The 15,819-nt window shown below is 37.6% G+C and overlaps 1 protein-coding gene across 3 annotated transcripts in view; it reads left to right on the top strand.

Annotated features, from left to right (window-relative positions):
* Nucleotides 1–15,819, top strand: part of GAB3 (GRB2 associated binding protein 3) — a 90,549-nt gene that overhangs the window by 12,145 nt on the left and 62,585 nt on the right. The window contains exon 1 of one of the 3 annotated variants that reach the window (XM_072430940.1): nucleotides 4,444–5,105. The exons of the other annotated variants lie outside the window; for them this stretch is intronic. The gene's annotated coding sequence lies outside the window, so the exon portion shown is untranslated. Of the gene's footprint in view, nucleotides 1–4,443; nucleotides 5,106–15,819 lie in introns of those variants that run through there. 3 annotated transcript variants of the gene reach the window in all.

Genomic DNA, 15,819 nt, shown 5'->3' with positions numbered 1-15,819 from the left:
AGGATAGGATTTTATTAAAAGTACATTTTTTTTTACATGATTGTGTGTTTCAAACATTTTTTATATTCATAATATCTACTAGAACCCTTGTTCGGACATATTTCTGTGGGTTACAGGTCTACAATTTAAAAAAAAAAAAATTTATGAAAAACAGTGGATCACTTTTGGTACAGAAATCTAGACCTCAGTGTAACGCTCAGGTGGTTAATAAACTTTTGTTTACCAAAAGGGGTTCACAGCTCTATTTTCAAAAACTTTCCTGGGAGCTCACATCATTTTAATGATACTAGAACTTCTGGAATACTTGCAAATATTGTTTCAGTGGAATAAAACTGAATCAGTTGTAGCCCTCCAGTGCTAAATAGAAAATAGAGTCACTGTTTCCCTCATTTGCATAGTATACTTTGCATCTAGAAATGCTCCAAGCATTTACTTTTTCTTTGTTTACTCTGTTCTTGGAGTACTAGTTACTAAGAACCATAAAGATACTTACAAGTGTGCTCCGTGTTTTGTCTTTTATGTTTTGGGTGTATTTTAAATGTACTGTGTGATTTGAATGATAGAATTGTATATTTATATAAACTATTGTCAAATCTAAGCACCATCGTTTTTCTTAACATTTAAAATCAGAGTAAGTAAACAGAATAGTAAGTAAAATAGCTGGAGATGATCAGAGTGGATTGTTTACTGCAGTAGAATATGTTTTCCTATTCATTATCATCAGAAATCTATTACACTAGTATTTTTATTATAAGTTCCAATATATGTCAGCATAGTTCTTGGTATTTTGTTTGATATTTAAAGAACTCATGATTTGCAACTGTGCCTCCCCTAAAAATGAACGATCACTTGGTTACAATGCAGACACTATAGATACCTTACTGGTAGATTCATGCACATACTTTTATATGCCTTCTTAGCATCCCTGGTTCCCAATAAACTTGGGGTGCTATACCAACGTTTGCTCTTATCTGGTAATTTCAATGGGTGCTCTACCCATCCCACACATTACTTTGCATCATCATTCCATATTGTAGCCTTTACATTGTCCATCCATTGGATGGCCATGTCTTTAGCATATTTTAACCAAACTTGCCTTGTATGGAACACTAAAGGAGATGCTATGAAGTAAAAATAAATAAATGAATCAGCTATCGCACAACTACATTTTGCATTCAGGAAGTGTGATATCTGATCAGATCAGATATAGAATAGCCTCACGAGCTGTTTCACTGCCCCAAGTGTCCTAAACAGCAATTAATTAACTTTTGAGTCTAAAAAAATTATCTTGTTTCATTTGTTTACAGTCCATTTAAAGCAGGGGTGTCAGACTCTGGCCCACGCGCCAAATCTGGCACGGTACATCCTTTTTTTGGCCCCCAAAAGAATTCTTAAAATAATTGGCTGCGGGCCAGCTGCAATTCATATTACCTGCTGTTCTATAGACGTGAGTACAATGCCGCTTCTACAATTCCGGCATCACTTGCATCTTTAGACCAGCAGCCTCTCTGCCTATGCGTGGTCCTGCATTTATTAGATGCAAGTGATGCAATTGTAGTAGCAGCATCACTCGTGTCTATTAAACAGCAGCCTATGTGTGGACCGCGCAGAGTTTATACTGACAGATAAGCTCAATAATCAGGAATATTATTATCAGGAATTATCATAGAGCTATTGCTATAAAAATAATTGTTTTACTGTGCCAGGGAATGCAACGTGAAACCAAATGAATTGCTGCATTCATTTGGTTTCACACTGCATTCTCTAGCAAAGTAAAACAATTAATCTCAATAGGAAGAAACAAGAACATGTGAGAAGAGCATGCAGTAATATGCAGTGGATTGATTATTTAGATTAATCCACTGCATATTACTGCATGCTCTTCTCATGTGTTCTTGTTTCTTCCTATTGAGATTAATAGTTTTTTCAATAAATTTCAAGTTTGGCCTGCACTTGGTCTAAGTTTTTATTTTTGGCCCTCTGTGTATTTAAGTTTGACACTGATTTAAAGCATTAGTGTATAGGACTGTATTCCCAGCTCCTGCAGTCTGCAGATGACATGTATTACCCCATGACAGGGTGACTGTGCAGGCTGGGCCAGTAATGCAGATCCAGAGAGGATCAAAACAAACCCACAGTCTAGAACAGGCAGCTGTTGTCTTAATGCTGTTAGTGATCCACTCACTAGTATTTAGTATCATTTTGCACAAGAGGTATAGAAAGAGCATGTTAGTGTACCTTTTCTGAAACCGTACATACTCTTGTAAAGTGTCATTTGCTCACATACTTTGAGCTAAAAGGTGTTCCTATTCACTATCTCAAAAAGCAGAAATGTATGAAACTATCCAAAGCAGAACAACCTTTTCTAACCAAATATCTTTGAAGAAACATGCAGGTTTGCTGGAAGGCACTACTGGCTCTGACCTGCACTGTAGATAAATAAAAGCAGTCAGATGGTCATTAGGATCACTACATTTATACATCCATTGCCAGATCCACCTCAAATAGCTGTATCGCAGTAACAGTCTCTTTAAAGCACAATTAACGTTACACTTTGAAAATGAGTGATCAGGCTGAACATGCGCAGCCTAGCATAGTATGATGGGATGCCTGGCACGTCCTGGCTTCTTCTGTGGCTACCGGGACCTAATGCGTGTGGGAGTCATCCCAGCAAATCAAGATGGCTGAAGATAAGAACCAGAAACAGAAAAAGAATGGTGGCACCCATAACAGAACTGAGAGTATATTTGAAAAAATTGTAATAAGGCAGGTAAGGTACTTTATTTCATCACCTGACCCTTCTGCAAAAAAGGACTTGTCTGATAGCAATTTAAAAATAAAATGGTTAAGTTCCTCTTTATGGAACAAAATACTAGTGCCACATAAAAAGCCCTGATTACCTGTCTGTCCACGATAACCTAAGGGTTACATGGGCTTCCATTGTCACCCATATGAGTTGTAGTAATTCTGCTCTCTGTGTAATCTCCAGTCATTAAATTTACTAAAAAGACCAAGGCAGTGAACATATATGCGGTCATGCTGGCTTTTTCTATTCTACAGTGAGACCTGGTAACATGAGTCTGAGATAGTGGTTTCTCATACATACAATCAAGACTTAACTTTGTTCTTTAAAGCAAGACTCTATAAATCTAGTGTTAATTAACTAACCTTTGATGTCCTTGCCAATTTAGTAGTCCATGAGAACTAAAATAATTTTGTACTTTATTAATATTTTAACTTGTTGGGAAAGTGATATCTTTGCTGTAGATGTTAGAAATCTGCCACAAAGGCAGAGTCAATTCCTACCCCTATAGTTTGCCACGCGTTACCTGTTGTGTGACCTCCTATTAGAAGTGGTATTCCCTAAGAAAAAAAAGGAGATTTTGGTGATATGAGGCATACCAGACCTTCATGAACCCATTCTAAATATGCACAATAAATGAATGGATTTCATGTATTTTATATCACCTAGTTATATCAGCTACACCAGGTGTTTAGCACCTAGTTGTCACGATTAACAGGGAGGGGAGGGTAACAGAAAGGTTTATTAACTACTAGGCCTCAAATGACTAGGGAAAAGGGAATGGTCACCCCTTGCAGACACCCTAATCTAGCCCTAACTCCTAACCATATGAGCATCCCCTGATGGTGGGAATGCTCATACACCGGAACCTAGGCCCTACTAGCCCTGCACAGCCCTGGCAGTAGTGTCTGACTTAAGACTGCTGGTTCCTTCCCCTATGAAGGACCCAGTGTCTCCCTGAGGCCCAGTAAACAACTAAATCACCACAAAACACCAAAAGTAAATCAACTTATCTTATTAGCAGATATCAACAGGAACACAGGATGGCTCAACACTCCAGCTATTCCCAATCCAGCAGTGAATATCAACCGCACAGCATGAAGTGTGAGGCCAGACTAAATGGAGGAACAGTAATGACCACCAGCTGCACCTGATGCAAGGGGAGTGGTCATTACAAACAACAACACAGAAACAAGTAAAAACAAAGAGGCTGTCAGATAATCTCACATGCAGCTTGTCTGACAGATCCTCAAACTTCTGTCACGGAAGGGACCATGACAGTACCCCCCCTTCTACGGGTGACCTCCGGACACCCAGGACCGACCTTATCGGGATTAGCCCTGTGGAAAGCTCTCACTAGACGACTAGCATTAACGTCGGTCGCTGGAACCCACATTCTCTTCTCCGGACCGTACCCCTTCCACTGAACGAGATACTGGAGTCAACTAGCGTCCACCATGACAGGAGGCGGAGGCAAGGAAGACGGTTCCAAAGGCTCAACAAATCTCTTCAACAGTCAAGACGAAAAGCAACTGGGTTAATAATGGCAGAGATCTTATATGGACCAATAAACCTTGGACCCAACTTCCAAGAAGGTACTTTCAACTTAACCACCTGAGCGTTACACTGATTGGGTTCAGGACAGGTCTGATTGTTGCTGTCACAACCAGCTGCCTGTGGTCTCTGTATGTGAGAGACGGCCGTGCGGAGGTCAGCTACCTCCAAAGACAGCCCCTGCAGTTGTGCGACCAGTGCAGAGATAGGATCTATAGCTGCACTGACAAACAGAAAAAATAGCGGTTTTGGCGGTTGATAATGTCACGATTAACAGGGAGAGGAGGGTAACAGAAAGGTTTATTAACTACTAGGCCTCAAATGACTAGGGAAAAGGGAATGGTCACCCCTTGCAGACATCCTAATCTAGCCCTAACTCCTAACCGTATGAGTATCCCCTGATGGTGGGAATGCTCATACACAGGAACCTAGGCCCTACTAGCCCTGCACAGCCCTGGCAGTAGTGTCTGGCTTAAGACTGCTGGTTCCTTCCCCTATGAAGGACCCAGTGTCTTCCTGAGGCCTAGTAAACAACTAAAATACCACAAAACACCAAAAGTAAAGCAACTTATCTTATTACAGATATCAACAGGAACACAGGATGGCTCAACACTCCAGCTATTCCCAATCCAGCAGTGAACATCAACCGCACAGCATGAAGTGTGAAGCCAGACTAAATGGAGGAGCAGTAATGACCACCAGCTGCACCTGATACAAGGGCTCATTACAAACAACAACACAGAAACAAGTAAAAACAAAGAGGCTGTCAGATAATCTCACATGCAGCTTGTCTGACAGATCCTCAAACTTCCGTCACGGAAGGGACCGTGACACTAGTGCAGCCATTCTCAGTTGGGGTTCTGTGGAACCTCTGGGTTCCTCCCCAGGTTGCTAAGGCTTTCTCAAACTGTGGCTGACTGATCTCTAATTTGTTGCCTGCATAATTTTGGGGCCAATACCACTTGTTAGAGCCAACTGCATAAAACTAATAATGCTTCTGGTTGTCTATTGGTATTCCATCCACTTCTGTAATAGGGGCATTTTTTCCATTGGCCACCAATTTAGGACGTTTTTTTTCCCACTGACCCCCAAAAATTGGTTTTAGCAGGGGTTCCCCAAGACTGGAGAATTATAGAGTTCCCCAGGAGTGAACATACAGTCAATAAGCTAGATATTTGACATTACACTGTAAAAATGGTTGTAGATATGGGTAGGTATGTATGTAATTTATATCCCAGCTCAATGATCCTAAAAGCTACAGTTAAATCTTAAAAACTGTGTAAAAAACATAAAGCCTTTTACAAATATATGCATATAGCGCTGTAAGCATGACTCTGCTTGCAGTTTCTTAATGTCACTGGTAATATCTTACATAATTACCAGATTTTAGTCATTCTCGACTCCTACAGCTGCACTGGCTGAAATTTTCTTTGTCATCAAAGACTGTAATTTGTATTGATAAAGCCAATATATTCAGGAACAATTCTTCTCTTCCATTGGATTTTTGGAATTGCTTCTAGCAAATTGCTGTGTATTCATATGTTCCTATGTTATATAAAGAAGGATTGCATTTTGTTATTGATTTTTCTATCTTTAAAAGACTTTCAGTGAAATGTCTATAATTATGCACTAAACTCATGAATGCCGCACTACATATACATTGCTGCAGAGGTTATATCTAAGCTATGTTTTGTGAGATGCTGAACTACTATGCATGACTCATAGCAGCATTGTAGGAGGACATTATGGGGTTATAGGGGGAAAATCAATGAGTTTCACATTCTGATGACCTCTTAAAGCAATTTTACAAAATATTTTGTAAAGGTTATCTTTTTTTTAATATATCAGGCTGTAAAAATGAGAGTATGCTGCTTGAACCAACAAGTCTTCAATTTCTTAGAAGAATTTTAATATGTATCTAAAACCAAAAACACAGATATTATTATATTGCAGTTTCTTAGTCCTTAAATTAGATGGTTGCATTAGTTTTTGTGTGTGTTTTCCTTTTGCACCTGGTAATCCCATGAATAACACTATTTTGGTCCTAGGGTGGCTACATTTACTCTGTTATATTTATGAAGGCAGCCAAGGTTGTCATAAACATGTCTTTCTCTCTTTGGTATTATTATATGATGCGGGAAGATAGTTTGGTTTAAAAGGAGTGACCAGAACAGTGCTACCATCACCCCTTTTTTGCCATGTTAAGTGCATGGGATATGATGGCCCAAATTTTGCATACAACTGAAAGTGTTTGCTGAAAAACTGAGCTAATTTCTTTTTTTCATACCCAGTGATTGAGGGGCACTTGGCAAGTATCACATTGTCAGATTAGGGGAGAGTAGGACAAGTTTGGGGGAGGCAGAGCCATCTGTCTGTAGCTGTACCTTACCTAGGGTGACCTAGCTGTGCTGATAAGAGAGAAAAGTAACTGGGCCGGTTTTGCTGTGAAGCAGGACTGTGCAAATCCCAGGGCTAAATGGACAAAAATGCAGATCTTTATGCATGTAAAACAATGAAAACATGTAAATTTCAACTGTGTATTTAGCAGTTTGGCTGGAATTAAGTTTCCATTTCAAGCAGAAATATACTTATGTCCATTCATTTATTTATTTTACATAAGTAAAAGCTGATTTTTTTTTTTTATTTACCTATCTGATGAATTAAGGCTGACCTCCTGTCCGCTGTCCAGTTAGTTTTAGCGCAAAAACATTTGTTCTCCTACCCATGAAACTAGCGTCTGTTAGAACGTCAACCATCCAGCCCAGCCATGAACTTTTGTGATATAATAAGAACAGTGGCATTTCCAGTGGGGAAGTTCACACCCGCCACCATATCCCATTTCCAAAGTGTGATTATGTCCTGTTGCAAATTTTCTTTTTACAGGCTCTCCTATAGTAATAATATTGATTAATGAATGTGTATGTAGAAAATGAGAAAATATGCTTTACTGTACTTGCCTTCTTTATGGCCAGGATACTGCCACCAGTAAAACTGCTCTATGGTATAAAATGTCCTTGAAGTGAAAGCTCAGTAAAAACTTGATTAATTTTAAGATTAGAGGAGTAAAAATCAGTTGGAAAGTTATAACATTATGTGTCTCATTGGGAAGATTTCATCTTAAGCCCTGTCTAAGCTACAAACTAGAGTATGAAAAAAAAATGAAAAAATAGGCACAGTTGGCTTTTGGGTTACCCTGGACCTTATTGTAGAACAAGGATACTTGGAAACGTATTTAGTGACATCCTGTCTAACCACCAAATCATTTTTACGATTAAGGCAAAAAAATTTAAGCTATTGGTATAGAAAACCTAAATGTTTCCTTTGCTGTAGTATCTGAATAGCTCCATGTTTTAGTATTCCCCTAATAAAGATGTATAGTGGTTGCACCTGCTTATTCAGCAGTGTGCTCTGGACTGTGACAACATGCTTGAAAGATCTGTTGCAGGACAGGCTGATACCCTTTCTGTGGATGCATGATTTTTTTTTGTTTTGTTTCTTTTAATTTTTAATATTAGGCTAAATTTAAAAAAATAGGATGTTCATTAGCACAGCACAGGCTGGGATGTTGTTACCTAACGTTACACAAAAGTGTGGTGCATCTCACTTATGAAGACATTGTGTCATCATGGAAGATAAATCATTGCACCTAAGCTTTGCTGGATGTTTCTGCTGAGTCACTGCAAAAACAAGTCCTACAAGTACTACGAATTTGGAGTCTTTTTTTTTTTTTTTGGAACTTTTAAGTATTTCATAACTACTTTGAGGAAATTGCATGGGAGAGACAAGTAGATATATTAAGGACCTACTGTGTGTAATCATACCAGAGGATATCTGAAGGAAAAGTTCTGGAGTACAGAAAAAGTTATGAAAAATTAGTTTGGTATTTTAGCCCAAAGCAATGCTATATAATTTATCAATGGAGCTCATTGCTGGATTAAACATCACTGTCAAACTGAAGCAAACTCATGGTTGTTTACTTCAGAGTTTACATAAATGCTTACGTAATTTTTTTTTCTAATGTTGCCTGCAAACTGTCAATGATGTTCTCTGGGCAGCACCAGATTATTAAACAGAGCAGCTGTGACACCCAGGAGTGCTTGTTTCCTCCTCAAACTACATTCTTCCTCTCCCCTTGTAATGCAAAACAGTTCACATTAGTGTACAGTTTACGCTTCTGTTGGCCTCCACTTTTTCCTGCCATGCATGCTCTCAGCCATGGCACCTTGCTTGCAAGGAACCAAAGACCTATTGCCCCGTCACATGACAATAGGTATCTGCACTTAGGTCAGGAGCACTTGCACATAATTGGCAGGAAAACGATGCACAAGCACATGTTTTAATGATTACAAAATTGTATTTGTAAAAAATATTCAATAACAAAGGCAAGTGATTTATCTATTGGGGGCATGCAGTAAAAAAGTATTCACTTTTAACTGGAGGGTTTAGGTCGATTATTTGACTGTATTGTATTTTTGTTTATATCTTGAAGACTAAACAAAAAAGTAACTCCCATGCATCAGGTAGCGTAGAGGGGGAAAAACCGCCGCTGCTCACTGTCAAAACACTGAAAGCACAGCTGAGCTATATTGTGCATTGGCACTAAATGTGAATGTTTCTACATATTTACAACCACGAGGAGGGTGGGGAGGACACCGGAAAAGATAACTTTTTTTTTCTTTTTTGCTGAGACTCTTAGGTCTCTTTTATTTGTATAGCTGGAGCTGTTCTTTAAATGAGGGAATAATGTCTCTGCAAGAAATAGTTCACATCATTTGCTCTTCACTATCAAGAAGGTTATTTCTTAAAAGTAAGATTCCAAAGCAGATTGAGAACTTGCCCATAGCCACATTACGTTTTGGGTGGACAGTCCTTTTAACAAAACACTTTCTCCTGCTTTGCTATAACCCTGCAAACATGGTTGTATGCTAGTTTTCCCAAACGTAGAACAAGGTCATGGTTACAAGCAAGGATGGACAGTTTTTAGTTGTGCATCAGTTGAATAGAATGTCTGAAAAAAAAGAAACTTTCTTTTAATAAAAAATATGTAGTCCCTTTAATTACTGCCTATGTAAAGAAACATTATAAAAGGGTCCTTTTCACATTTACATTGTTCTGTTGTCCGGGCTTTTTAGGTCATATTTTTTTTAATTAAAAACACTTTAACTTTTAAAACACAGGGACAGTCCTTCATTTGGGACTGTCCCTGTGCATATATTATCCATATTTAATTTGACGCATATATATCAATATATATCAATGCAATATATTAAAACTATATTTATCTGTCTCCGAAATTACAGTAGTTTCACCATTGCCTGAAAGTAGATGAGAAAATGACACCAAGAAAAGTATGGGAACAGAAAGTGATTGAGGAACATTTATCAAGCAATTTAGTAAAAACAAATTATGTGTAATCTGGATGGTTCTAATTTAGCAAAATATGTTTTGGTTCTTTGTTTTTTTGCGACCCTGACACCTTAAATTCCAAGCAGCCAAAAATTTACTCCTGTTGGTGAGACTCATACCGTGAAGTGGCTAAGGGCAGGTTTTTTTTTTTTATTATTGTTGATGCGGCTTTACTTTAGCAACACAAGGAGGAATTTATGATTGAAGTTGCAATAGTAAAATAGGTTTGTCTCTTAATTGGTCTCATTGATTCATTATCTCAATACGTTGTAACTTGGGCTGCCAGCATTTTATAGTGAGCACACAGTTCATTAGCGTGTCACTTTAAAACCGTTTTGACAAAAGAAGTGACAGTCATTTCAAGTTTCCTGAATATTCTATATAGATTTGATGATAAACAAGATATACTGTGTATATACATTTGTGTAACAGCAAAATAAAATCAGATTTTCTGATTTACATTTTTCCATGAAGGATTTTAACTTCCTATCTCATTTCACTAAAAAAATTTTTAAAGGCTTGTGAATTGAATCTAAACAAACAGTGCAATTATATTATATAATAGGGGGAGTCTGCAGATGTCTTTCATAAAAAATGTCTGCAAATATTTATATAAGAAACTGTTATTTGTGGGGATATATTGTCCTGGGTACAAAATACAAAGAAGATACTATGTTTTTATAAGTATGTTTTGTAGAAAAGTTAGTATCGGACTGTGGAGGGAGCATCGCTTTCTGAAACAAAAGCTGGCACAGATGGCATTTAGTGTTTGCAAAGTACACATATTCTCTGGAACAATTTTGTGTTGGCACAAGTTGAATTTATTTGCTTCACCTGGGTTTTATTCTTGGCTTCATGTTCAAGTGCCTGGGGTTAAAGACATACACCTGCGGATCAGGCTGTCTGAGGCATTAAAATCTGAACTTTAGACACAAAAACTATAAATCAAATATAATCATCAATAGGCACAAAGGATATTAGTCTACTTTGTGTTCAACAATTTCCTTGCAACTCCTATTGTTACCTTGTATTGATGTGCTGCACATAGTTTGTGCAGAGGGAAGAACTAAAGAAGGGCCCAGCAGGTCTATCTACTTCTACAAGTGCGGCCTGCAGAAAAATAGGGAAGAGACGTTCAAAAGGCAGGTCACCCTGTACAAGGTGACAAGGCAACAGTGACTTTTTTTTATCCCAGAGTTCAGCTATGAAGTAAACTTGCATTTTGACCATTTAGGTAAACATATTTCCTTATATGTGTATTTTCCAAATATTGTGCCAATTATTAGCAATAAACCATATCTAAAGTTGCTCACATTGGTGAGGACCTTTGTGTTGTCCCCCGTTTATTAAATGAACAGTACATGCATTAGGAGAAACCATTAGAAAATGGAAGTGAACAGAAGTAATCAGGGTTAATCTGGATACTTGTTGTGTTTAATGACAGATTTGTATGATGTTATTATAAGATCAATCTCAAAATAGGTTATCTGCCAACTCTGTTTTTCTGTAAACTGTTGAAATAAGAAGTATCCTTGTAGTTTATAGAAGGTCATCTTATGTAACCGTAAGCGGTTGAGGAAGTGTGTGTTGGGAGGGGGGGTTCAGGTTCTGAGCAAGGGTAAACCTTAGAATATGGACTCCGAACCAGACATTGGGTAACAAATGCCTCATATAGTGTTTGGGGGACTTTTTTTCACAAACTATCTAGACCTTTTATACAGATAAATTGACAGATTTCTGATTGAATTCACTGGTTTGCTAGGTAAATTTGTATTGATTGGAAGTAATGTTTAGGCGCCATAAATGATACAAGGGGTAGGCAAAGACCTTGGCTTTGTTATGATGTGAAACAATGATATCCACTACAGTGCTCAACCCAGAAATTTTTTTAAGCCGGGTGGGAAGAAATTGTAGGTGGGTGGCAGCCTCTGTATTGTGACCAAACTCTTCAGTAACCACCCAAAAACAGCCGGGTGGATGCTAAAAAGTGCGCTTAGCTAAAAGGGCCTGGGGAGAACCCTGCACTATGCGTCACATAGTTTAATGGGAAGATGTTTTTTTTTTCAGGCTGCATAGTTGAGGGGTAAAGTGGATGAAGCGGTAGTGAAGTTTGTGGTTAACTCAGGAGCATTGGCCTAGTTCAGAATGAGATATCTATAGCCCTGGTTTCTATAGAACAATCATTGAAAAAAACTTGTGGTAAAATACATTGCTCAGTACAGAGTCCTATGGTGTGTGACAACTTAAATTGCATTTTAGGACTGTTTAATGAGCAGAAAAACTGATGAAAATAAAAACTGAATAAACATTTTTTTACACATGATAGAGATAGTTATTTGTGTTCACATTTTAACAAAGTCCCAAAAAGCCTCCTAGATATTGTCTGTCTCAATTAAGTTGTCTTTCATAAGCACCAACAATAACAGTGGTAGTTTCAGACCATGTGATCTTTTGCCAGTGTATTAGGTATAATGAGTCATTAGAATGTGAAGGAGAGAGCAGAGAATATGATGGCAGGCAATATTTGAAAAAAAAAAAAGAATGACAGTATGGCACTGGGCAATATGCATAGAAAAAAAGCTGAAATTGGTGATGGCAGTTTGCAGTATGTGCAGAAGGTTATTGCAGTGGTCAGTATGTGCAGGAGGGCATTGAGTCCAGGAGAAGGATACAGAGAAGAAGGATGACAGCAGGCAGATTGAGCATGAGACTATTTGTGACAGTTGTATGGGGAGTGTGATGTGCACACTGCTGGTGTAAAGATGTGAAAAAAAAGATTCAGACACTTAAAATAAATGTCTCAACCAGGGGGTGGCCTCGTCTAAGGTAACAATGTGTATGCAGGGGTCCTGTCTGCAAGAGTCAGAGCTAAGAAGGAGCATATTTGTTTTCTGCTATTTAAATGATGGTAGTATAGTTTAACTGTGAAAAGAAAATTAACAATTTTTCATCATTTGAATGGGCTGCCTACTATATGGCAAAGCACTAGAAGAAATATATGCATTTACTTTCTTTTTTGTCTCCATTTACACTATAACCAACAGTACACATGATGCAGTGCATTGCAGATTTAAGTATCCTAGGCCAGCTGTTGGGGTGCCAGTTCACAGTGCCCTGGTATGTGGTGCCATGCGAGGTAACAGACTTCACAAATGGTAAATTGGCCTAAGATCTAAGCTGCAATTTATTAAAATTATATGTCTTTGGGTTTGGATATACTGTAAGCTTGTCCCTCCACTACTTTACCTGTGTTGTCTTGTGATCTTTTCTGGAACAGTTTGACAGAAGCACTAAACTGTTTTATTTCACCCAATAGTTATACAAATAAAGTAGCATGAAACAAACTAGAACTTTGAATCACTTGTAATGTTTAAAAGGGTTTACTTTTAAACTTAAACTTAAAACAGTCAACTTTACAGCTGGTTTCAAAATGAGCAGAAGGTCTGACACAAGATATCTGCTATTGGTGGTTATCTGTCTGTCCTAAGAGGCCACTTTCTTAGTAAGCATGTTTTTATTTTTTTTTTTTACTTTTTTTTTTTTATTTTTTTTATTTTTTTTGTATTTCTAGGAAAACAAGATCAGTGGTTTATTTTGTACCAGTCTGATCAAGATAGTGATTTTCTGTCCTTGTGTTTGTACTATTCAGCTATTACACTTTCACACAGCTCCTTCAAGTGCCTTTTAATTTCATCAGATAAGATTTCTTTAAACAAGAGCTAAGCACAGTTTGCATAGACAACTTAGCACAAAACATTTTTCTAATTTGATAAAAAAACAGCAACTCTTCTGCGTGAAAAACATTATTAGATTTATTTGGGAAAACAGTACAACAAGCAAAACAATGAGTGCAGCTAGATTAGATTATTCACTTTACCTAAAGCAGAACTAAACCGCCCAGCAGCAAACATGATCTCCGGCTCTGACACTTTTGCCCAGTTTTCTTTTAGATTCAGACTTTTGAACCATCTTGAATGGCATCCTAGGAAGGTGGAACTTCCAAACCTTCTCATAGGAGTTAGTTCATCCCAACACAGAAGTTTGCCGAGCTCAATGTGCACCTCGATGAAGTTTGTGAGCAGTAAATTTCTTTTTACTTTACTGCTCCGTCATCCTGCAGGTATTCTATTTTCAAAGTAAGGTTGTTTTTGTGTTTACCACATTCTGCACTAAATGCTCAACTCTTTGCACAGTTTATTCAAGGTCCTTTGGCACCCAAAATGAGGATGTTTTAGCATGTCCTAGCCAAGCAGGTAACCATCCTAATGGAGCATCAGGGGACCATTAAAGGACCATGCTGCTAGTTCTCCTGGAGAACTTTTAGACAGATTAGTTAAAAAAAAGTGCTAGTAAAACTTTATATTACAACCAATAATTCACATAACCACATGGTAAATGCATTCTCTTTGTTTCAGTTTTAAGAATATATAAAGTACTAGTAAATCGTTTTAAGGGCCATTCCACTTTGCTGGAGGACACTTCATTATGTCTGAGAAGCAGCTCTCACATATTTGAACAGTAATATGTAATCTAGATAGGCAGTGCCCTCCAGTGTGACACTGTTTTACGCTGTTTTACAATTTTTCTACATAGTCTCAATTGTTCATACTAATATGTCAGTCATACTATTAGATTGTCTCTAAGTATAACAATTATGTGATGATACCTTTAAATCTAAATAAAGCTGTCATCCTCCAGGTGAATGCATGCTTTTATCATAACATCTTGTTGGCTGGTATACAAGTGCATAGTCCCTAATTCCCATCTGTGATGATGATGTCTGGTAGGCATAAACAATTAAAAGCAATGGCAGATTTCAAGGACACAACTCGGGTTTGTGTATCTTGTAAGTCAGGTCTACAATTTTTATACTTGGTAGTCTGTATTAACTATAGAAGTAAATCTACAATGCCAATGTGTTTTTCTAGGTTCTGTGTTTTAATTCTTTCTTTCAAAGTTTGTCTATAGCCAGAACATTATTCTACTTTTAAATAGAGAAGGGATTGAACTCTTGTCATGTTTTTATTGTTGCTGTAATAAAAAAGATGCAGTTAACATTGGTCATTCTCCTTGGCCATCTCTCCTAGGAGTGGTGGTCAAGGATCAGCTCTTTACTTAAGTAGGGATTGGGTGGACAAGAAGCCTCAACCAATATCTTAAGGAATCATTAAGATTTATCAAGTTTTATCTGTACAATACATACTATTGATTTTAAGCACCCATGAAGGGGAACCCCTGGAACATGTTGACATTTCATTACTTCATCTGCATTTGGGGACTTCCTTCCTTTCATGTTTTATTTCTGTTTTGTGTCCCTGCTGGGGAGGTTAAACCTCTACATTTAGCTAATTTACTATTGCCATTGGAAAATTTTGGAGAAATACAACATTTTTGAAACCAAACAAGAGGTGAGGGGAAATCTATTAGGGAAACCTGTTCTGAGGACCGGTTAGGGTGGTAATGCCCTCAATAGAGACTTCTCGTTTCCTGTCCAATATCTGGAAGAAATGAAAATCATAATGGCACACAGACAATGGGCTTGAACCCTTTCCCCAGTGAGTAATAATAAATATGTTTTTGCCCTACATGTAAGCATTCATTTATGTCCTATTCTTTGAAAAACAACTTTTAGTATAAATATAAAATTGTTTTTTGAATAAACATTTCAGAAATGGAATAAATGGAGAGAAAAAACACCTTTCGATATCGTGCCTTGATGTTTCCTGTACAACCTGAAATGTTGCTTTGTGTTCAGGTTTTATTTAGACCCTCCCACTGGACTGTAAATATATATATATATATATATATACACACACACTCTGTAGATGTGTCAATTATTTGCAATACCACCTTCCAGCTTCCTTGGGATTTACAGTATACTGTAGAAGCTTTTGTCCTTTTACTCTTCTGGAGCTCATGGAACTGTTTTTCTAAAACCATTTTTGAAATTTTCAAATCTTGGATACTGCCTACTATTTTTTGACTATATACTTAAGGAGTCTGCAGAGCAAAAGCCAAAGTGGTAAACTTTGTAACCATTCCTTGCTTCGCTTGCT

The sequence above is a fragment of the Pyxicephalus adspersus genome, chromosome Z (genome assembly GCF_032062135.1).
Source record: "Pyxicephalus adspersus chromosome Z, UCB_Pads_2.0, whole genome shotgun sequence".
NCBI lineage: Eukaryota > Metazoa > Chordata > Amphibia > Anura > Pyxicephalidae > Pyxicephalus > Pyxicephalus adspersus.
This window is presented reverse-complemented; position numbering and strand designations above follow the sequence as displayed.